The sequence below is a fragment of the Balearica regulorum genome, chromosome 6 (genome assembly GCF_011004875.1).
Source record: "Balearica regulorum gibbericeps isolate bBalReg1 chromosome 6, bBalReg1.pri, whole genome shotgun sequence".
NCBI lineage: Eukaryota > Metazoa > Chordata > Aves > Gruiformes > Gruidae > Balearica > Balearica regulorum.
Window position 1 is genome coordinate 21,752,536 of NC_046189.1, and position 24,438 is coordinate 21,776,973.

General features: G+C 42.2%; 1 protein-coding gene across 3 annotated transcripts in view; it reads right to left on the reverse strand.

The window, feature by feature from the left end:
- CERS6 (ceramide synthase 6) overlaps window positions 1-24,438 on the reverse strand; it is a 133,575-nt gene that overhangs the window by 68,806 nt on the left and 40,331 nt on the right. The gene's annotated exons all lie outside the window — the stretch shown is intronic.

Consider the following 24,438-nt stretch of genomic DNA (forward strand, 5'->3'; position numbering starts at 1 on the left):
AGCAGGTATGATAAATTGAGAAATCTTTATTGCTTTCCTCTTCAATTTTCTGACTTAGGATTTGACTGTCATCTGATTTTCCTCTTCACTGCAGTTTGAATCAGTTATTTAATATTTAATGTTACAGTGCCACTTGAGACCAGGGCTGTCCTAAATCTGTATGCTCAAAATGCAGCTCTGAAAGTCTTAAGAACAAAATTTAGTACTGCAGAAAAGAAAAAAAAAAAAAAAAGGAAACAGTACTAAATTTTGAAGTGGTGCAGTTTTATAAATAATAAAGCATGTTTATATAATTAGACCAGAAAAGATGCATAATACAATGGATGTTTTGGCAATTCCTTCTAGGATACATAGCTTCTGTTTAATGGTTATGCAACTGTTCTCTTCTGAGTGCTTCCAGGACTACATGAAATACAGCTCTGATAAGACCTCAAGAGATCTATTAGCATTGCCAAATCTTGCCCTACAAAGAGGTACTACCATCTGGAAAGCTCATTGGAAGAACACACAGAAAAACCAGATGTTGCTGCCATGCAGCCTCCCCTGTGGTCTGATCAACAGAACTGTTTTCCCATCAGTGATGCTAAATGCACACAGCTGACAAGTCCTGGAGAGAAAAACCAACCCAAAGTCTTTCTAACCTGGACCTCTAGTCTCAGTTCTTGCTAGTGATCTTGCAAGTCACCTGTTTCCAAACACGGCCTTTCAGCTCCCCTGTGGGTATCACAACAGCCGCTCACTGTCCAACTCTTTTCCAGCTCGAGAGGAACAAAAACTTAAAATCTTCCAGATTGCATTTGTTTCTTACCTAGCAATGCTGTCCTAGCCGTGATGGCCAATGTATATGCATAGGGCAACTTTTGTGACAGGTAATTATCTTCTTAGACCAACTTGTATTAGCTGTTTCCATTTTTTCCCATACTGAATGTTACTCTCCTGGAGCATCAAGTCATCTGCCTCAGATTGGTTTTTAGCCTGCTAAAGCAGATGCTGATCCCTTAAGGGTATTGATCTTTCCAGAACTAGGCTAGGCGTTAGGGTTGTTTCTCCATTTCCCTGAAGAAACCGCCCAGCTGTGCAACATACTGCGATCTGTGCAGCACATGATAGAGGGAACTAACACTTAAGGAAAATAGCAGGACCATTAACTAGCTTAAGCCACATATCTAGTAATCTTAACCCTTACGTAAGATGTTTTAACAAGAACTAGCGTAAGGAAGGGTCAAGATGACCCTTCATTCTGCTTGCATTTTTGTAACCAATCACAAGATAAGGAGGTAGTAAATCAGAATGGAATGAACATGGAGGATTCTCTACTAATTAGGAACCGGTCTGAGTAAGTTTTATGGTGAAGCTGAAAAGTGCACAGTGAGGAAGACATACGGCCTTCATCCCTAAGACCCCGGCCCATGACCACCAAGAGGCACTACGCGTGCGCAGCTGAGAGGAGTTAAAGGCGGAGACAATGGAAATGAACTCATTGTAATAAGACCGCCTTTCCACGGAAAGATCATGAATATGTATAGGCGCTTTTTGAATATGTAACATTTTGTTGTATAAAATTCAAAGGGAATTGCCGCAAGGTGCGCACGATTTTGGTGGGATGACCCCCCGTGCTGCCCAGCGCTGAATAAACATACCTACTTTACAACTTTCCCAGTTGTGGAGTCCGATTTTCCGCACATCATTTTGGCGAGCCAGCCAGGAGACACTCTGCTCGGCTGCGGGATCGACTGCGGAGCGGACGCTCCTAGGCGCGCCCCGAGCACTTCTCTCGGAGAAGCCTCCACTTCCAGCCGCTCACGGCAGGAGTAGACAACAACCTCCTGAAGCTGCGGATAAACGGTATGTTTAACAAGGGGGCCAGTAAGTCGTAGGGGATGCCCACGCTTGGCCGGGGCCGCTGGTAAATCACGCAGAGACGTCTGGCGTACAGCATAGTCCCCGTATGGGAGGAGGGTACCCTAAGGAAAGGGGGGATTCGCTGACCGATAGAGCGGCCGCTAGCGATCTTGGGAGTAGATCGAGTGAATCCGAGGTTATTGCTGCATCCCGGCATCGGGAGCCAGGACGGACCTGCTAATGACTGTATAAGAAGCAGGAGAAGGGTAAGCGAGCCTCAAAGTGTGCAGCTGCTGAAGGGATAACAACTAGAGCGTGAACTGTATGATTTATCTATGAAACGCCCGGGTATTTTATGTTAAAAGCACGAGTGTCTGTGTGTGTGTGTTTGAGAGACAGCGCCGCTGTGAAGCGAGTGGGAGTCCTGATTTGCGGTTCCGTGATTCCGCGAGGAACATGGCCAGAGACGGACAAAGTGTCTGAAACGTTTGTAAGATCTGTAAATGTTTTTGATATATGTAAGTTGGGCTGCTGCGGTGTTTAGTCAATCTCCTAAGTATCGGAGGCCTGGCTGATCATCAAAGTGGCAGGACGGAGGGAGTCACTCCTTCAGTGGTTTGGGCTCGAACCTTGGCAGTATTTAAACGAAGGAGGGAACTGGATAAGGAGGGGAGAGGAGCGGATTTTATTAAGAGCGTATTTAACACCAATTGGACAGATAGTAGCCCTAAATTGGGAACAACCTGTCCCAGATACCTTTTTTAAACCCCCATATTGATGGAGGGTGATTCCTTGTTTTGTGTGTGGGATTACTAACAAATTATGCGAAAATTGGCATTCGGCCTGGGTCTTGTTAGAGTGTTCATTTTGCAAGGAAAGGTGGTATTGTTTATCTGGAAGGCAGAAAGCTGAATGTCCTAAGTGCTTTCCCAAAATCTCCAGCTTTGTGATTGGGAGAGGACTTATCAAGAATCCAAAATAGGAAAGTTTGCGTGTAAAAAAACAAAAACAAAAACAAAACCACCCAAAAACCCAAAAGACCTAATCCCAGAAATTTGGGGACGTTTGGGAAAAAGGATTGAAAGAGAACTGTGGGGATTTGTAAGAGGAGGTTTGCATGGAAATTAAAACGGGATAGAGAAGGTAGCAGGAAAGAGTTTGTGAAAAAGGAAAAAGAAATTATTAGGATGGGCAATACCCAGGGAGGCATTCTAAAAAAGAGTCCCCTAGGCTGTGTACTTGCTCACTGGAAGGAAATTGCTGGGACTGGAGGCACAGAGAGCAGGAAGACCCTTATTAAGTACTGTAATCAGTGGTGGCCGCTGTACAAACTAGAAGATGGAGCCAAATGGCCATTGAATGGGTCAATTGATTATAACACTATCTTGCAATTAATGCTGTTTTTAAGAAGGGAAGGAAAATGGGATGAAGTATCATATGCAGATATGTTTTTCACCCTCCGAAATCATCCGGAGTGGCAAAGGGACTGTGGGATGGTGCCACCACAGGACCCTATGGTACTTGCCCTTGAAAGAGAGAGTAACAAGGAACTTAAAGGCAAGCTGAAGCGGTGCTGCTCGGCATGTAGTATTGGACAAAGATGTACAAACGCAAACAAAAACCGCCAGGCACTAGAACAAGATCTAACCGATTTGTTTAAGCCTCCCCCTCGATCGCAGGAGCAGGATGTGGACTCGGACGGAACCTCCACTCCCCCGACTAGCCCTGTATCCTCCCGTACTAGGCGGAAGCCCGGCCTGACGGTCCTGCAGGCACCTCTCCGGGAAGCAGTAGGACCTGATGGTGGGACAATGCTGATCAAGGTACCTTTTTCCACAATTGATTTAGAGGCATGGAAAAGGGTTCCTAAGGATTACAGGAACGATCCGGTGAGTGTGACCAAACATTTTCAGTTTATCGTAAAGCAACACAACCCCGATTGGAATGACATACAATTATTGTTAGAATGTATGACCGAGACGGAAAAACAATTGATTTTAAAAACTGCAGGGGATCTGGCTGAGGACCATTATAAAGTCTCGGGAGGAGACGTTAAAGAATACCTCCCCCTTCAGGACCCAAAGTGGGATGCGAATAGGTCCACCCATATGGAGAAATTGCGGGCGTATCAGGGATGGATTTCAAAAGGAATGGAAAGAGCCATTCCCCAGACCATAAATTGGTCAGCACTATATGCAATTAAGCAAGGGCCTTCCGAGTCACCATCCGAATTCCTGGATCGACTGAGGGACGTAATGCGCCGTAATACACCGCTGGACCCTGGGTCAGAGGTAGGAATACAACAACTAGTTTCTTTATTTTTGGGCCAGTCTACAGGGGATATTAGGCGAAAGCTTCAAAAGCTGCGTCCCACAGAGGGCAGGAACCTGGAAGTATTGTTGGATGAGGCATGGAGAGTGTTCAGCAATAGAGAGGAAGATTACAAACGGGGACAGAGAAGGGTGGTAGCGGTCATCAGGGAAGAAGAGAGAAAACCCAGACGAGGACCGCCTCGATTAGACAGGGATCAATGTGCGTTATGCAAAAGATTTGGTCACTGGAAGAATGAGTGTCCAGAAAGGCAAGGAAATAAGGGGAAGGGACGAAGCAATCAGAAAAGAGGGATAGTGGCCCATGTGAAGGAGGACTGACGGGGACCTGGGGAATCTACCCTAGCGGATCCACTGGTTATAATGAAGCTAGGGAAAGAACAAAAGAAGATAGAATTTCTGATCGACACAGGGGCAACGTATTCGGTTTTAAACCAAGCTTTGATGCCCCTGGGAAATGACTATATCATGGTAAAAGGGGCAACTAGCCAAAGTGAAAAGGCATATTTTTGTGAGCCTCTGAGATATAAACTGGGAAAACAATCGGGCATTCACAGATTTCTGTATATGCCCAAATCCCTGAAGGCACTTTTGGGAAGAGATTTATTGGAACAATTGGGTGCAATAATTAAATTTGAAAAGGGAGAGATTACTCTGGAGGTAAATGATCAGCAGTATATCCAAATAATGAGTTTATCACTAGCTAGTGTTCCCACAGAAGGAAAAATCGGGGAGGAGATCACGAACCAGGTATACCCTGGGGTATGGGCCACTGATGTACCCGGAAGAGCAAAGAATGCCCCACCTGTTGAGGTCAGGCTCAAAGAAGGAAGGCAGCCAGTAAGAATTAAACAATATCCCCTGAGGAAGGAGGACAAGGAAGGAATCCGGCCAGTGATAGAAAATTTTCTACAACTAGGATTACTAAAGGAATGTGAGTCCGACTTTAACACTCCCATATTACCTGTCCGTAAGCCCGACGGATCATACCGGGTAGTCCAGGACTTACGGGCTGTAAATAAGATAACTGAAGACCTCTACCCGGTAGTGGCGAATCCATACACCTTGTTAACTGTGCTGACCCCTGAGCTAACCTGGTTTACCGTTTTAGACCTGAAGGATGCCTTCTTTTGCCTCCCTCTCCATAAAGCCAGCCAGAAAATATTTGCATTCGAATGGGAAAATCCTAAAAGCTGTCGTAAAACTCAGCTTACTTGGACGGTGTTACCACAAGGGTTCAAAAACAGCCCTACTATATTTGGTAATCAACTTGCAAAAGATCTTGAGTCTTGGGAAGCCCCGCCTGAGGAAGGGAAGCTGTTACAATATGTGGATGACATCCTGATTGCCACCAAGACAAAGGACGCTTGTATGGCCTGGACGGTGAGTCTGCTAAATTTTTTGGGGCTCCAGGGATACCGGGTATCCAAGAAAAAGGCCCAAGTAATGCAGCGCAAAGTGATTTATCTGGGCTATGAAATTAGTGCTGGACAAAGGACTTTGGGACAGGCCCGAAAAGAGACAATATGCCAAACCCCGAGACCACAAACAGTGAAAGAGTTACGAACTTTCCTGGGGATGACTGGGTGGTGCCGACTATGGATCTATAATTACGGACTGCTTGTTAAACCCTTGTATGCACTAACAACCACTGAACAGAAACCCCTTAAATGGAGCAAAGAGACCATACAGGCCTTTGAGCTGCTAAAGAAGGCCCTGATGTCGGCCCCAGCCTTAGGACTCCCAGATGTGAGTAAACCATTTTTCCTTTTTTCCCATGAGAAGCAGGGGATTGCCCTAGGAATATTAGCGCAAGATTTGGGCCCGTACCGACGAGCAGTTGCCTACTTTTCCAAACAATTGGATACAACTGCAAAGGGCTGGCCTGGATGCTTGCGAGCGGTCGCGGCTGTAGTACTAAACATCCAGGAAGCCCGAAAATTCACCCTGGGCCAGAAAATGACTGTGTTAGTGTCCCATACAGTATCTGCAGTACTGGAAGCGAAAGGTGGACACTGGCTTTCCCCACAAAGATTCTTGAAATATCAGGCTATAATGGTAGAACAAGATGATGTGGAGATTGTAGTCACTAACATTGTCAATCCAGCCTCTTTCCTCAGTGGAAACACAGGAGAACCAGTGCATCACGACTGTCTGGAGACCATCGAGGCAACATATTCGAGCCACTCGGACCTGAGAGACAGTCCTATGGAAAACACGGAAAACTGGTTCACGGATGGAAGCAGCTATGTCCTAAGCGGTAAAAGACATGCTGGATATGCCATTACCACCAGCCAGGAAGTAATAGAGTCAGGGCCCTTGCCCATGAATACCTCTGCGCAGAAGGCAGAAATAATTGCTCTGACCCGCGCCTTGGAATTGGCCCGAGGCAAAGCTGTAAATATCTATACAGACTCAAAATATGCCTTTGGAGTTGTGCATGCGCATGGAGCAATCTGGAAGGAGAGAGGATTATTGAACTCACAAGGCAAAAACATCAAGCATGCGGAGGAGATCCTGAAGCTGTTGGAGGCAGTCCAACTCCCTGAGAAAGTGGCAATCATGCACATTAAGGCGCACCAGAAAGTGAACTCGGAGTTGGAAAGAGGAAATGAGCTGGCGGACAGAGAGGCAAAACAGGTAGCCAAAACAAAGGTAAAAACAGAAGGGGCTTTGGTCCCTGACGGGCAAATCTCCCTAGAAGGTAAGCCAAAATATACTAAGGAAGATCAGAAGCTTATCATCGACCTAGAAGGGTCGTATAATAACGAGGGGTGGGCTCTCACCCCACAAGGGAAACTAATCATTCCCTCTTATCTAACATGGTCTCTGATAAGGGAAGAACACAGGAAGAGGCATTGGGGGGCAGAAGCTCTATATAAACACCTGATTAGAGAGATTGTAGCTAGGAATCTATACACCACCGTGAGGCAAGTAACTCAACAGTGCGATATTTGCCTCCAGACTAATCCTAAGAATACCCCCAAACCAGAAATGGGCCAAATTGGGAAAGGCAACGGGCCTGGACAACAATGGCAGATTGATTTCTCAGAACTCCCAAGAAAAGGGGGGTATCGATATTTATTGGTATTAACTGATACCTTTTCAGGTTGGCCAGAGGCATTTCCTACCAGGACAGCCAAGGCTCGGGAGGTAACCAGAACATTAATACAAGAAATAATACCACGCTTTGGGGTTCCGGCAACCATATCTTCTGACAGAGGACCACATTTCATCTCAAAAGTAGTACAACAAATTAGCCGCCATTTGGGTATAGATTGGCAGCTTCATACCCCATATCGCCCTCAGTCGAGTGGCCAAGTAGAAAAAATGAACCACTTAATCAAACAGCAGATTGTGAAATTGGGACAGGAAACTAACTTGGCCTGGCCTCAGTCTCTTCCTTTGGCTCTTTTGCACATACGAACCAGGCCAAGAGCAAAGGAGGGGCTGAGCCCTTTTGAAATTTTGTATGGACGACCCTATGGAACACAGAAAGGGATGTCCGCACAAGCAGGGGAGGAAATTATGTCTTCATACATGGTGGCATTAGGCAAACAACTCAGCAGAATTGAAAAACATGTGGTTGGGACTCGAAGCAGGGGTTTGGATGGACCTGTACATAACATAAAACCTGGAGATTATGTATATGTGAAGTCTCTTACAGAAAAGACCCTGGAACCACAATGGGAAGGACCGTTCCAGGTACTCCTCACATCCTTCACAGCAATAAAGATTAAGGAACAGAATGCCTGGATTCACCACTCCCGTGTGAAGAAGGCACCTAAATCTCCATGGAGAGTCACGCAAGTACAGCAAGGAAAGCTTACCTTGTCACGACACTGACTGTAAGCCTAATAGGGGGACTTGAGGCATGGGAGAATAATGCCTTTTTGCAGCTACATGACAAAATTGATAATGCCATAAACTGGTCTGATTGCTGGATTTGCTCACGATTGCCCACAAACGTAGGACAGGGCCACCCGGTGGTCGCCACCAGTTTTCCCAACTCTTCGGAGATAGCCAAGGCCTTTAGTAATATATCCCTCACAGAATACATGGAGATACCAAAAAGGAATCTTGAGTGGCAGATAGATTTAAGCACACTCTGGAACGAGACCACGGAAGTACCTTGTGTCCAGAGGTGCTACCTGGAAAACACCACAAAGAGTACGGGAGGGAATAGCACAGATAAAAAATGTGGAAGTACAAGTTTTGTTGGGGCTTACCCTAATTGCACAAGTTATATCAAGTATGGAGGTGCAAATATGTGGAATAGCAACCAGACTCGAAGACACGTCAGAAGTACCCCCAAAGGCTGGCCCACCCCTGTGGGTCAGGGATGGTACTGGATCTGTGGGAAGTGGGGGTACAAAGTATTGCCCTTAGGGTGGAAAGGTCAATGCTCTATAGGGACTATAGTTCCTAACATTACTATTGTACAAAACTTAACTAGTTCAGGCACGCTCGGTTTATTACGAACTTATATGAAACCCGTGGCCCATCAAACCCGGGGAAAACGGAACCCTTTAGTAGAAAGACCAACCAGCTTTCATAGCTTTGCGAGGTGGTTTATCCCATGGTTGGGGGTTAGTGAATTAGAAAAGGCCTTAGTCAACATTTCGGCTACAATGGAAATTATTAATAATGCTACAGCTGATGCGCTCACAGCTCTACAAAAAGAAATCTCTTCTCTAGAACAGGTGACACTCCAAAACAGGCTGGGGCTGGATTTGCTTTTTGCTAAAGAAGGAGGTTTATGTACGGTTATTGGTGAACATTGCTGTACCTATGTCAACCAAGACAAAAGGATTGAAAAGGATTTATTTCAAATTTGGGAAAAAAACAAAATCTTGCATGAAGTGGCCCAAGATAACACATCTTGGGGGTTTAGTGACTTAGTGGAAAGATTAACATCCTGGTTACCGAATTTGACATGGTTGAAACAATTGTTTGTTATGACAATTATGGTTATAATCCTGTTTATAGCTCTGTGTGTAGTAGTTCGATGTGCTTTAGGGTGTTGTCAAAACACGGGGAAATCTTACAGCGAATGGAAGAAATATCAACTAAGGCAAAGGTTAGAATCAAATAAGTATTTTGAGAAAGTATTAGATAAAGAGTCATTGTATTAGCTGTAGTAAACGAATTTACTAACCTTTTTGAAAAGGGGGGATTGATAGAGGGAACTAACACTTAAGGAAAACAGCAGGACCATTAACTAGCTTAAGCCACATATCTAGTAATCTTAACCCTTACGTAAGATGTTTTAACAAGAACTAGCGTAAGGAAGGGTCAAGATGACCCTTCATTCTGCTTGCATTTTTGTAACCAATCACAAGATAAGGAGGTAGTAAATCAGAATGGAATGAACATGGAGGATTCTCTGCTAATTAGGAACCGGTCTGAGTAAGTTTTATGGTGAAGGTGAAAAGTGCACAGTGAGGAAGACATACGGCCTTCATCCCTAAGACCCCGGCCCACGACCACCAAGAGGCACTACGCGTGCGCAGCTGAGAGGAGTTAAAGGCGGAGACAATGGAAATGAACTCATTGTAATAAGACCGCCTTTCCACGGAAAGATCATGAATATGTATAGGCGCTTTTTGAATATGTAACATTTTGTTGTATAAAATTCAAAGGGAATTGCCGCAAGGTGCGCACGATTTTGGTGGGATGACCCCCCGTGCTGCCCAGCGCTGAATAAACATACCTACTTTACAACTTTCCCAGTTGTGGAGTCCGATTTTCCGCACATCACACACACTGAGTTTGTGCACAGCAACCACACCCTTGGTATTACACAGCTATGGATCACTCTTCTGGGGCGGGTTTGCTGTTTCTTCACATTCTGCACTTCCATTTCAGATGATAAACCTCGCCACCTTCTAAGCAGGAGCTACAGTGCTGTCATAGTTGAGACAGGAAGATAAGCTAAGTTTGTAGTAGTACATTCAAACCTTGCCTTGTCCTTATTTTCCCTTTTGCATTCTGAAGAAGTAAATTTATTTAGTCATTTATGTTCCTCCCCTTTCCCTTCCTCCCAGTCATCATTTGTTGTATCACTGAAACTTTAGAAAAAATGCTACAGATGCTTATTACACTGAAGGTTGTTTTTTGGTATGTTTCTTGTTTTTAAAGATTTAATATATTATCCTTCAGTATTCGAAGCATACTATAAAGAAATAGGGACAGGAAACTTGTACTATTTTTCATGCAGAAGTGCTGTCATCACAGCAGCAAGAATAAAACTAAAGAAGCCAGAAACCCAAGTTTACCAAGAAGCACCATCTAACTAAACTATACTCCTTAGTCTGAAAGTATTTAAGTAACTAACCATAAGGGATAGCATTAAATATTTGAAAGCACAGTTTCTGCAGTACCTTGTACTAAATATTTCCTGTCTGATAGTCACAATTTCAGCCTGTTTCAGGGCCTGATCCTAGAAGATTGAACCTGCAAGTATCCAGGACTACATGAGCTGATGCAATACTTGACTCTGAAGAAATCCATGACAAAATTTAACTCTCATATACTCATGGTTTTCTTCATCTGCCAGTTTCTTGAACTTCAGGGAAGTGAAAAACAAAACATCCCTGAATGAACAAATGCTGTTTACCAGTCAATACAAACAAAAGGGCCCATTACACTAATGATATCAGTAAAACAGAATGAGTGGAATTATATGGATGTACGTGAAGTGTAAAACACGTAGCGTACAGATGAAGTTACCAGATGGGTCTCCATTGCAGTGTGGGCCTTGTGTTCTGCCATAGCAGGTCTGTGTATACCTACCCTGGTGAGACACCGAAGCAGGAGAAGACAGAGGCTATAGTGAACATTGGGTTACCACATGCCGATGGCTACACTAACAACTACCATAACATCATCCCGAAAAGCATTAAGGGAACTAGCAAGTTTCTCACCTCCACCAGCACTGCGTACGTGTTCTTGCTGAGGCCACTGACAACATCCATTCAGCCACAGGCCACTGCTTGCCTCTTTTGAGCCTAACAAAACTTCATTGTAGGGACACCTACATTGCTGTCCTGGACATATGTACAATATTATGCCCAAGTATCACAAAAACTATTCTGCCAATCAAAACTTTGTTTCCATGTAGGTACAGGGGAAATCTTTCCACAAAAGCTTTTTGATAGACACCCATACAAATGCAGCATTAGGCAGGCCTCATCTTCACCCAGGCTAGTTTATAGCTTTCAGCTCTCAGCAAAGAAAATGGAGGAGAAAAAAAATAATCAGAACAGCATATGAAAAGCTGCCACAGTAGCTTACAAAATATTTATATCTCAAGAAAATACTCCGTTCAGCTTTTTCTAAAGAGCATGAAAGTACATTATCGGACAACTTACTAACACAGAAAACAATGCAATTAAGTGCCTGTAAGGAAAAAATATTAAACAATGTGGAAGCTAATTCTCCTCTGTAACACTCCATCTCTGTGAACAGATGCAAACAGTCCATGTATCTATAAAATCAAAGGTAATCAAATATAACATAACACTGTGTAACAACATAAATATGAGAGACAAGAGAGGAGTAAGGACTTGCATGCGATTCATTCATTGCTGTGTATAAAATTAAACCTTATTGCCACTACCCTTCAGTAAGGTATTTTGATACGGGTTGATTGTGACTAGCAACCTGTAGAGAACAAGTCACACTCAAGTTTCTTTCTTTTGGTAGAGACTGAAATAGGGAAAGATACCAAATAGTTTTGAACTACTGGGTCTGTGTAGTTTGCAGTCTTCTGCAAAGAGAACAACCTGCTACAAAAGGCATCCCTGGGGAGCTCCCGTTGGACCAAGTTTGTATGGATTCAGTGTGAATTTGAGAAACACCATGTGCTAGCGCTACACATGCTAAACAGCTAACAACTTAGAAGACAGCAGAAATGGGAGTAAGAAGGGTATGCTAAATTAGCATTTTGTTCACTTTCGTCTTTCTTTTTTAAATGAAAATAAGAGTAGAACTTGGTGGATATCTGCATTTACTGAAGATCCAAAAATTTGCATCCACATAAGAATGGAGAATTTATTCTGAATCGAACTCTTTCTGAATAATACTTGCTTCTAATGCATTTCCTAAAGTTATTACAGCCTAAATGAACATTGCTCATGTCACTTTCATCCAGCAAATACATAACAGGTGGAACCAAAGCATAGTTTGGATTGGTAACAAAATTAACATCTTAGAAACAGAAAAGAGAACTTTCTAGGAAAAGACAAAGCAATAAGGAGGTAAAAAGTACAAGACAACATTTGCGCAAGTAACCACTAAGTCACATAAAGGAAGGAAACACCAAACCTACAGGATAAAAGCAGTGAAAAGAGCAGAACATGCTGTGAAAGAGAAGAGAAATGTTTTTGTTGTCTTTCCTCTCTTCCACTCAGCTTTTAAATCCACTATCACAGATGAAATAAAAACCTGACAAGCACCATGAGAGATCACTACTAATAGATAATAACTATTTTTCACTATTTGCTATTCTACTCAGGCAAGAATGATTTTATTATTAGAAAGTTTAATTTAAAAGAAAAAAAATGCATTCAAATTTTGGCAGCAACAAAATATTTTAAACAAGAGAAGAAGAGATATCAGTACCTGAAATCTACCACTTAAGAGGCATTAGTATCACAAACGCACTAACAAATGGTGAAGCAGCAGCCCAATGCTTCAAGTAGAACAAGACAGATAAACTGGGAGAAAAGCCCATGCTGAATTCACAGAAAATCCTCCCCAAACCATAAGGAGTCAGTTTTTAAGCCCTGTGAATCCCATTTACTAAGCATCAAATGTAGTCTTGAAGCCTGTAGCATCCTAGACTGAGCCCTTCCTTTCTTGGCTGTACATGCCCTATGGCTCTACTGAAAAATCACAGCTCTGTTTCCCTGTTACTTCACTATCAAGCCGCTTGTCCACAGTGTTTGGCAACTTCTATTAAAGCCGAGGCTGACTGAAGAAGGCAGTTGGTCTCTTCCAATAAGAGACAATTCACAACGTGTGGAACATAAGAAAGCAGCAGCTACTGCAGTCTTTGCAGTTTTCCTTTAGTTGTCTTTAATTGTTATATTGCGACTGTAATTTTGAACTAGTGTTCACATTAAACTAGAACTTAGGGAAGAATTATTTAATTTCTGTAACATAAAATAATGATGAGCAGACACAAACCGCAAGAGAATGGAAACCTAGTTAATTTATTATAACCTCGCTTAATGTGCAATGATAATGTTAAGTGATGGTGCCTTTACAGGACCAGCACATGAGTTAATTTAAATTTATTAATTGTGTTAATAACTGTGTCACAGAAGACAGTAAGGGCAGGGAATTCAAAGTTTTAAGTAATCCGATTTGAGGGAAGAGGGGAATTTCATAAGATGCAATTGAAGAGTGCTTACAGCACAGTCTAAAAATATGGTGAGCATAGTCTGAGGACATGGCATGGACCTCTCTGCTTGTCTGCTCCAACAGAAAAGCATGGGAAGAGGGGCTGGCAATTCCTGGCACTTAACCAATGTTTTAATTGCCCCCAATCCCATGTTTGGGCACAGAGATGTCCTGAGGCCCAGCTTAAAAAGCGAAAACAGACATCACAGACCACATTCACACGTGAGTATGGCAGATATGGTAGGAAAGGAATCATAAGGGAAATTGCCAACCTTGTCACACAATTCTGTGGTCTGTTTCATACCAGCCCTGAACTAACTGAAGCCTCCTGAGCAGCATACTAGAGTTGCAAGAAGTCTACTCCCACCTTCCACGTCACCAGATGGTTCAGCTTACTAATGCAGTGGGACAGGAGGGCAACAAAAGCAGAGCCAGACCCAGTGTTTTACTATTCAAAACTGAGAAATAATGATAGGAAGAGTTAGGTAACGGGTGTAAACATAGCCATAGGAGCAGCTGTTCAGCAGAAAAGCATTCATTCTCTCAGCCAATGTTAATCTAAGCACTGGTATAGACCTGGTAGCAGGAAGAGGTGCACTTAGAGCACCGCCTGGCACACCATGCCTTGCTCCACCACACCACGTCCTCCTACCCTGCCATGTCAGAAAGGGACAGGTGGCTGCAGCAATTTCCCCCCTTTCTCCCCTCTGCCACACCAAAACCTGAGCTTCCACATTGGATGCAAGTACTGCCCATGCCTGGTTTCCCTTCTGTTACTTGGATGCATACATATTCCCCACCACCACAAGAAACAGTACTCCAGCATGCTTATGTGTCCACCTTGTGACCCACAACAGGAAAATCTGACTGACAAGCACCCTACGTTTTTAAGCAGGGTGACCTTTAACCCCAATAAGTATAGTGTGCTGCCCTACAAAACAGCTGTACACAGCCACCCGTCTGGCCCAGGGCAGGGCAAACGGGAGGGCAAGGATGCAGAGGTCAGGGAGGTGCCCTTTTCTGCTTACTAGAGCTGCAATGGTAGCCTGTGCTGCTGAACTACAGTCTGAGCCAGCCTGTGCAAGTACCCCACAGCACAAAAGCACGTATTAAAATCATAAAAGGATGTATAATTAAGCTACTTATCCAGTCTGGCCACCAAAGAAATGTGAATAGTCCAGAGCCTAATACAGATGCCCTGAGAGGCAAAGCTAGAGGCATAAAGCCACAGCAAACCACACAGTAGCAGCGGGGCAGGATTGCCCAGACTATGCGTTTGCAAGTGCAAGTGCTGAGCAAGCTGTGCGTTGGAGAGAACGCATGTGCAAGATGTTTAGTCCTGATTCATCAGAGAGCAAGTGTTAGGGCAGAATTAAAATTGCTGTCAGCAGCTGCACTGTGTTCTCACAACTTTAAAATTAGGACAGCTTGCCAGCCATTAACTTATTCATGTGTCCAGGGACTCAGGCTACCAATTTCTGTATTTTATATAACTCAAGGCAGCCAGTATTGTCTTCTTAACCTCTTTCTCCTGAAACAGGGAAGCTATCAGTGAACCAGCTTCACATGACATCATATGAAAAAGCATATTTACATTAAATAGAAAGGTTCATCAATACTATTATGCATTGACTTCACTTGTAGCTTAGAGAGAAACATAAATTCAACTCAGCCTACCGTGGTATGAGACAAAAGAATCAGTAAAGTACAGAGTTCTCGAGTATTACTCTCAAGGATCAACATCTCACCCTGATGTAAAACGGGGCAGGATTTCTGTCTTAGCTTTATATACCCAAACATGACTCCAGGCCTTTTTGCACAGCACTAGTTTCCCTGACAGGAGTCTCAATATAAATGCCGCATTCTCTTTTACCTTCTATTGAAGCCTTGCATTCAAGTACATCTCTCTTCCTTTCCTGTGATGTTATTAGATATAATACTCTTAAGATAATAATAGGTCCTTGAATTTATCAATCCCAGATTCTAGATGTAAACTCTTACAGTACTGTGATAAAATCACAGTATTTTACATGCTCTCTATGGGTAACAACAGCTGGACTATCTTTGCTACTCTCCACACTTGAGTTGCCACTTGCTAGATTACTTCAATTAGAGTCTCCTTTTTGGCATCCATGACTCATCTTAACTTCCCTACTACCTGCAGCTATAATAAACTCTTCTTGCACTCAGATAAGCTCACATCTTCCCTGTTCTGGAAGAATTTCACAGACTCCCAACTCCCTCCACATCTCATTGCAAACCTATGTCCACCCTCACCCAGCTGCCTCACAAATCTGACTCTGCCAGCACCTGAGCCCCTACTCCCTCCTACATCCTTCATGCCACAAATGCCGTTTGCTCACATGGCTCTTCTCTTCCTTACCTCTGTACTCCAGTTTCAGCATGCGTGATACTTAATAGTTAAAGACAAGATTAGTCTTCACAACAGTCTTCCAAGCAAACTATGGGTACAATCTATTTATCAGCACAATACCAAATCCTCTGGTTGCCCAAGTAAATAAAACAATCTCTTTAATTACAAACTACTGCTGAATTATTGCCTCAGGAGAGCAATACCTCCTGCTTCTTGCACAGAGATAGGCAGTTGCTGTTCTCCATATATTTTCTTTACACAAGTCATCATTTCCATATGCTTTTATCTCATACTAAGGTGACCCTCTCTCTTCTTCCACTGTCTCTCTGATCTCCTGCACAATCCTTGTAGCATCTACAGTCACTGTGCTGCTATTTGCATCTGCCAAGTGCCATACTTTCACGTTACTTTTAATGAATATTTTAATTTAAAATGGCAATGAAACAGTTTGTTCTGCTCACACCAGTCTACTAGCACAATGGGAAATAGTGACAGGCAACCCTAGTTATAGGTTTCACCAGTAACAGTTCTATTCCCTTCACAGACAGCTTTCCCTGCGTAGTGTAAGAGGTAGCCTTTGTTGTTCCCCCTTGACTTACACTAACATCATCATTAAATCTGTATCACCTGATGTGCGAATCCTCACCCAGACATCTCAGAGTTCAAGGTTGCAGGAGACCAACTAGTTCGGATGGGCTCGTACCCACAGTACTCAGGGCTGGAACACCGGATAGCACATGCCCAGGATCTACTTTACATTCATATGAAATACAGCTCTGAAATATCATGAGGAATTGTGGGGTTGTGGGGGGTTTTTTCTCACACACCCCCCCCCCCTTCCATCCCTGCAAGAAGGATCCACGTTTCTGAAATACTAAGACTGATGTATTGCACCTTGCCAGAAGGGTGTTTTTATAGCCTGACACCACACATATGCTGCTTGCCTTGTGGCACGATATAGAGCCACTAGCGCTGCTTGGATAACAAGACTATCCCAGCTGGAAGAGTCAGATTTAGCAAATTTTATATCCATATCACCTGTCTGGAGGAAACCCTGGAGTGAATTATCTTTTCAATAGTGCCTGCATTCCTTCTGTGGTGATGTTGCTACCTCTTGCCAAAAGGGGAGTCCAGTAGCAAATCCGTATTCGTGAAGTGCAGCCCATGGGAGATGGGACCACCAGGGGCAAAATGGAGCATGACAATGAAGGCATATCCTTATTTTCCAGCTTTGGTTCCATTGTGAAGGCAAAGGTGACTTTTTTTAGACATTATTTTGTTTCAAGTAAATGACAGCTGAGATCTTCAAGCTGCTGTTTTAAGAGAGACATTTAATGTAATGGAAAAGATAAGAGAACCTCACAAGTTCGATAATACCAAGAATCCATTTTTTTGTTATTAGTTGTTCTTTCTCTAGCATTTCTACCTTAAAAATCACACAGCAGGTTTATGACTCCCTTCTTCTAGCAGTTTAAAACCAAACCAAACAAGAGCACACTTCTTGCTTTACAAGCAATATATGTCTGTTTAAGAGCCACCAATTTACTTTCACCAGCAGTTTTATGACATATTGCTATCAGGATTCATTGACATGAAGTTCCCATATCTTTTCATGGAAAGATACACATTACTTAGTTACATGATATTCAATAAAGAAAAAATAAATAAAAAGTAATCAATAAAGATCTTCAGAAAACACCATTAAAGTGGTCTTGACTTCTGATGAAGGCTGTCAGACTCAACCTTTACTGATTTTTCAAGTGCAACTAGCACAAACCAATAAGGACTTCAGATGGAAAAAAACCCGAACAACCAACAACTGTGGACACGGTTCTGTGTGTTATAATAAAAAATAAAAATAAAATTGTTGGTTCCAACAACAAAAAATCCTGCCAGCCATGAAGATTTATCCTAAGTGAGAGTAATTTCTCAGATAATTAATTTGAAAAGGGCACATTGTTTTACAAAGACAGATCATATAGCAGTTGCTCCTCTTTCCTTTTGATACAATAAGCCTAGCACAGCTGGAGTGTACAGACAGAAGCAGCAAACAATGACAGTGAAAAAATTCTTAAAATTAAAGTAAGATGCCTCAAAATTTATTTTGCAAAGTGCTACACTTTGCGGAGTGGATTTAAAGAAAAATCTATGTTCACACCATCTAACCTCAACTTGATGCTCCCGTAGGTTAAGAGAAGTTAGCTTGGGCAACTTCTCAGTTTGACACTGGCACTCAGAGGAACTGGGTCCATCACAGCAGCTGACAGTTTCCCCAGCTCTCCCGTTACAGGTCTGTTTTAACACGGTGGTGTCTGGCGTTAGCAGCTTTGGGGAAACCACCTTGTTGCCTGACCTGAGCCAAAGCAGTCTCTTGGCTATAAACCCAGATACTGTGCTTGAAGGAACATTCCTCTTATTCTTCCTGCCCAACTCCCTTTGTTTTAAGGCCATAGCAAAAAAAACCCCCAACAAACCAAAAATCAAAAAACACTACATCCAGACAAGTGTATACAAATATACACTTTCTACTCCTCAATGATACCACACCATACTGTGTTTTCAGACACCACTAATAGAAATATAAAGTATCTTAACAGTTTCTATGAAGCATCAATGTATATTTCACTCAGGGTCACAGAAAGCTAACTGAAATACTGAAAAGAAGTGGTTAAGGATCAGCAGGAAAAAATATGCAAATGACTCACTTTTTTCACTTGTATAAACATTTATCAGTCCTATAAACTGTTTCACTACACAGTGTTCCAGAAGAAAAAAATCATAGTAATTACTTAGGTTTCCAGTACTACGCCTCATTGCAGAGTTTGCTGCTATTTCATAGTGACTTCCAGAAATTTTGGATTTTCTTTGATGCTTTCTCTTTCAGGAAAGACTGCTGTCCTATGATCATCTGTCAAAAGAAGCACCTATCCCAGGAACACCTGGGATGCAGCACGCAGCCCATGGCAGGACACAGCCCACTGCAGGATGGTATGATGAAAAGCAGCAGCAGAACTAAGTATCTGCCCAGTTAAAAAAAAAACTAATTAAAAAAATCCAGGATTATAATAACAAGGAAAACCTCTAACTTTTTATCAGCATACTAGTTAGGTGTGCAGTTTCCCTTTCACCAAGCAGCTGGTTGAGTTACCAGTGTCTAGATGTCCCGAACAGACCAGAGCAGCAGGGGAGGGGTCATGCCTCGCACCTGTGAGACAGCAAGGAGGAACAGCCATTCCTGCCCCATGGAAAACAGTAAACAAGGGAGATACGGTAATTCTATGGCCATTTAATAGTAACTATCACACTTTCGCCACAGCACATAGCATGGCTTTACAGACCCATCCTCTTGTTCTCTTTTCTTGTTCTAGAGGACTGGTTAGTCCTCTCTTGCACGTAGCACTGAGGCATCTGAAAACTTGTATTCACAAACCAGAATTAAATGGACCCATAATACCATTTACCACATATTTTTGCTTGCATCTCAAAGATCATTGTATTCAGCAGTGTTTTAGAAGCTGACTTAAGAGGGCTTGAAGCTATTAAAAATTCAGAGCTAAAAGCTTTTTGGTGCCTATTTATTTTCTGGTGCTTTACTGCTATACACAAAGCACAGACTGATGAATTCTTTTATGTGCTTTGTTAAGATTTGTATCACCACCGTTCAGAATTTCAACAACCAAGCAGCTGTCTCAATTTCTTTCCCTTATGTAGTTATTTTTCCAGTACAATTTTGTAGGAGAGAATTACTCTGCTAGTAAAGAAATGTGGCAAAGAATTTGCAAACTGCCCATAAAATTTTCACACAAATGTGCATAAGCAAAAAAAAAAAAAAAGATATTCTCTATTTATCTCTCTCTACACACACATATACATATATACAGCTACAGAAAGATAAGATCTCCCCAAAAGCAACGTGCATAAACACAGTTTCAATTCCTTAAGTAAAATAAGACGGAGACTCTTCTCTCCCCTACATCAAAACTAAAAGACATCCCACTTACAGATACTTTAGTATCCACATTTCTTCTAGAGAAGAATGGGGGGGGGGGGGGGGGGGGGGGGGGGGAAGAACCAAAAAACTCTTTGGCTCTTCAGTCTGCACATTTCCATGTTTTCACATGCAGACTGTTGCATAAACTCAAAAAACTCTCTTGGCCATATGTTTCTGCCAGCCACTCCTTGGAAACCATCTAAATGACTCTAATAAACAGCTTGCTCTAAATGTACATGGCTGTAGGACAGACAAGCGATGAGCCTGATGTCATTTCTAAGTCCCAGGGCATCACAGGTTCTTTCCCTTTGCTTCACGCACCAAGGGAGGGGAACAGGATGCGTGCTCTTTCTATACTATTTAGTCTTTGAGAAAAGCAGACATACCTATGCACTGGTAGCATTAGCAGCAGCGCAATACACTGAAAATGGGAAGAAACTGGAAGTAGTTTGGGAATCGCTACTGCACTGGCTTTCTGACATGTCAGATATTAACAAAGACATTCTTGGACCCTGTATTCTGTCTGGCAATCAGCAAAGTCAGTATTCATGGTCTTCCAAGGGTTCAGAGTCATTGGAGCATTTGATCCAATTTATATCACCTGCCTATAGATTGATAGTCCTCTGCAGAAACAACTTTTAGCCTTGTAAAATACTGCAGATGCTTTCCATGAATAACACAGAAATGACTTGAGCTTCAGAAATGATTCAAGGTAATCCACTTTATGTGTTTTCTCACGCACTGCAGAGCACAAGGTCCTTAGCCTACTCTTATTCAGGAGAAAGCTTGTCTTTCCTTGATGTTAGGCTGTGCCATGGGGACAGAAAGAAAGGAATAAAACCCAACAGTAATGCAAGGCAATAGAAAAGCCCACTTTGCAGTGGGCAAAGTTCACCACTTTTTCTTCTCCTTTACACATCTTGGATCTTTCAAGTTGAGGGAAGGAGCAAAACTGCCCAAATTCTGACAAGAGAAATAAAAGCTATGGACAGACTCTCCCTTGCAGCAAATATAGTAAGCTAAGTGCCTGAGCATTACAATCTGAGGTTATACTAGGTGGATGCCTTTTCTGGTGACTACAAACAGTCTGCTGTTAACTCCAAATTTCATGTCAGAATCACCAAACCCTTGAGAAACAACCCACTGACTTGCCAGTAAAATAATCCTCAGCACCCCATTTATTACCATCTTTCTGACTAATACTGGATCATGCATCATCACCTGCTAAAATTATCTATTTCCTATTTCGTACAGGTACTTATCACTGTAACATTTGAAATCTTAAACAGGTGTGTGATGCCACTGAAGTCTCACCACTGGTGGTCTCCACAGCTCTGACAATCAAATGGAGCCTTGTCTTTCAGACTGACACACAAAACCCTATGGGGTGATTGCTGGTTAAGGTCCCCGAAAAGTAATTTATTTTCACTACAACACTGTGGCACAAACAGTGTCTATAGACAAGACATTTTATTACCGCCTTTTTCTTCATATAACCACCATCTGCTAATGCCCAAGATATCTGATGAAGGCTGGCAGCAAAGGAATTATTGCATTTGGAAAAAAAAAAGAAAAAAAGTGTAGGTTTTGGAGTTTCTCTGCACTCTGCTTAGGACCAGAATTGAAGTTGCTTGAAAAGAAAAAGAAGGAAAGGGGTAGAGAAAGTGAAAAATCTGGGACAAGAAGAATCTAATGATTAAATTATTGTTTTAAGTCTCTTTGGGCCTGGATCTTGAGTGTCATTCATCCTAGCCAAGTGTGTTTATCACTGAATTTCACTCTCAGCCTTTGTCCTATTGAAGCTCCTCTACCTTAGATAGTACCCACACTACTCATTTGGCAAGAAAGATAAGACAGTCAGAAATGGCCTACGGCCCTTCTGGCACAGCTGCCTTCTGCTTTGCATCATGGAAAAGCCACTCTGGGCCCAAGGAACACTTTTTCCAGCAGTAAATTGAATCGTCTCCATGTGAAAAATAGTTGGAGCTCTCTCTGAGCAGCTCCACATTTGCTGTGGGTTCTGTCACTTTTCTTCCCAAGTCACAGTCAATCAATGCAGTTGCCAGCAAAACTGAAGTCTTCTCTGAAAGGACAACAGCAGCTCAACATTTGAAGGTGTAGGTGGGGACAACTGTCATTTTGCTTGCTCTGTGCCTGCTTATTCCATAAAGGCACATTTCATTCTCTGTCAGGGCTACAAAACTCTCTACAGGCACCCCAATTAGTAAAGATTTGGAGTGCTCCCCTTCCCACAGCTGTCATGGGAACACATGCTTTATGCAGCCCGGAGCTCCAAAGCAGCTGCCACACATGGACTCTTCATCCAAAAAGCCACCCCATTAACTAAATAGCTGTGAAAAGGCTACCGGCCTCATACAGTTCGCTCCAAACATACTGAAGCACTGTGCTTAGTGCCCTGATTTAACTAGACAACCATTTAACACCCACACTGAGGGGAAAAAAGGGTATCTCTGGCTTCCCAGTGCTATTCTGACTACATGCCAACAACTCCATCCAGCATGCATGACAGGACAGCTGGTGGCACACGCTGCAACACTGGAAACGCTACCAGGGCAATGCACAAACGACCAGTTGGATAACACCACATTCTCACAGCACCACGTACATATGGAGATGAAAAGGCAACTGCCACTGCACCTTCTGCAAACCACGAGCAGAGAGAACCCGAACTATCCACTTACTATTTATGCCACCTTGCTTCTTTTTGGACATATCAAGTCTTATCATTACTTTAATGTACACATATTGCAGTAATGCCCAATGGCTCTCTCCAAATTAAGCTGGCACTTAATTCTGTCAGTGTTAAGTTAATGACATTCATTACAGCTTGACCTAACCTTCCAGTTTGCATTCATAGCTCTCATCTGCACAATTTTTCCATAATGTATGCCACAAAGGAGCAAGTTCAGCACCCATAACTTTCCTATCTGTGCCTATATTTCATGGTATGTTTAAGCTTTTTCTACTTCTAGGTCAGCCGAGATGTGCTGGCACTAATGCAAGAGAGTGAAGTCTTTGACCTAAGTTACAGAAGCAGCCAAATATAACACCCAAATATGCTAGCTCTAACAATAATACGGTGTTATTTTTTGCTCATCCTGCCTGGCTTTATTAAATATTAAGTATGGTAGATTTTAGCTGTACCAAGGAAAGGACTTAAGCATTCTGACAGTTAAGTTCCTCTGTTTATTAAAAGGCAATAATCTTTTGACAATTTCTCTTTCTTCTTTTAAAATTTAAAAAAAAAAAAAAAAAAAAAAGGACTCTCATTCTCTGAGCTAGAGAGATAATATACTTAACAGTAATTCTTCTCATATTTCTCCTATTCAGTTTTTGGTTGAAAGTAAGTATCAGTTGCCACTCAAATAACATTTAATCTAAGGTTCGGCTTTAGAAAAAAAAAATGCTTTAGTACAGTATTTATTCCGGACCATATTATGAACCTTCCTGTATGTCTCCACAGGAAAATAAAGTTTAAGGAAAATACTTAGGGAACCTACAAAAGGAAGTATGAAAATATTTAGAAAATCTGCATGCATGACATAATAGTATATTCCACAAGTTGGGTTGGTGGGGTTTTTTTTAAAATATATATATACACACACACACACACTCCTTTCTCTGGCTGGTCTGCAGTGGTTTTGCATTTTCTTTACTTGCAATTTCTTGAAGAAATCATTTAAGAATTGTTAGGAACAAACCAAAACCCCCTAACTTGGAAAACAAGATTAACTAAGATTTGCTTTCTAACTTAAGTAGGCTTCCTCTATTTCTGCTGAGATGTCTACCTAACACTTCTTTCCCAGCTAACAAAATGTGTAACTAGAGTTTTAAGCCAGCAATAACACAACTACTTGACCAACAGAGTGTAATAAAGCCAATACTTGTTTATGGCCTCAGCAATGTTTGCCAAGTGTCTTGATTTGGAACATGTAAATGTAACCTTCCACATCAAAAGAACAACCTCCAGCAGTGATAGAGGGCTGAGTCTTGAAATTAATGAGTCTTTCAAATAAACTAGTGCTGTTCTTTGTGTTTTGTTATGAATTCAATGTCTATCAGTCCTCCTTAAAGAAAAAACATGTAAATGTTTTAAGTAGATTTAATTTTCCATGCTCTTTCAATGCAGATTAAGTATTAAAATGTTAAATCCAGCTGGCATGGAAACGTAACTCAGATACTAAAAACAATGGAGTCTAATTAGAAAAATTAGAAGAAAAACTTTATGTAGATAACCAGTTTGATAACCAGCTGAGCACTTGGAAAGATTTCTTAGAAGTAAACCGTCGCAGGTGAAAAATAACTTCCTAAAGAAAGCGTAAGAGCCTTTAGCTTCTCAGATTTCAGTGTACCCAAGGAAGTGGTCTAGTAAAGGGGACATGCCTGAGATGAGAAAAAACAAAGTAGGAGTTTAACAACCCAGCTGGCTTTTATCTTTACTCCTCCATCTCAGATCTCTGTCAGGTTGTATA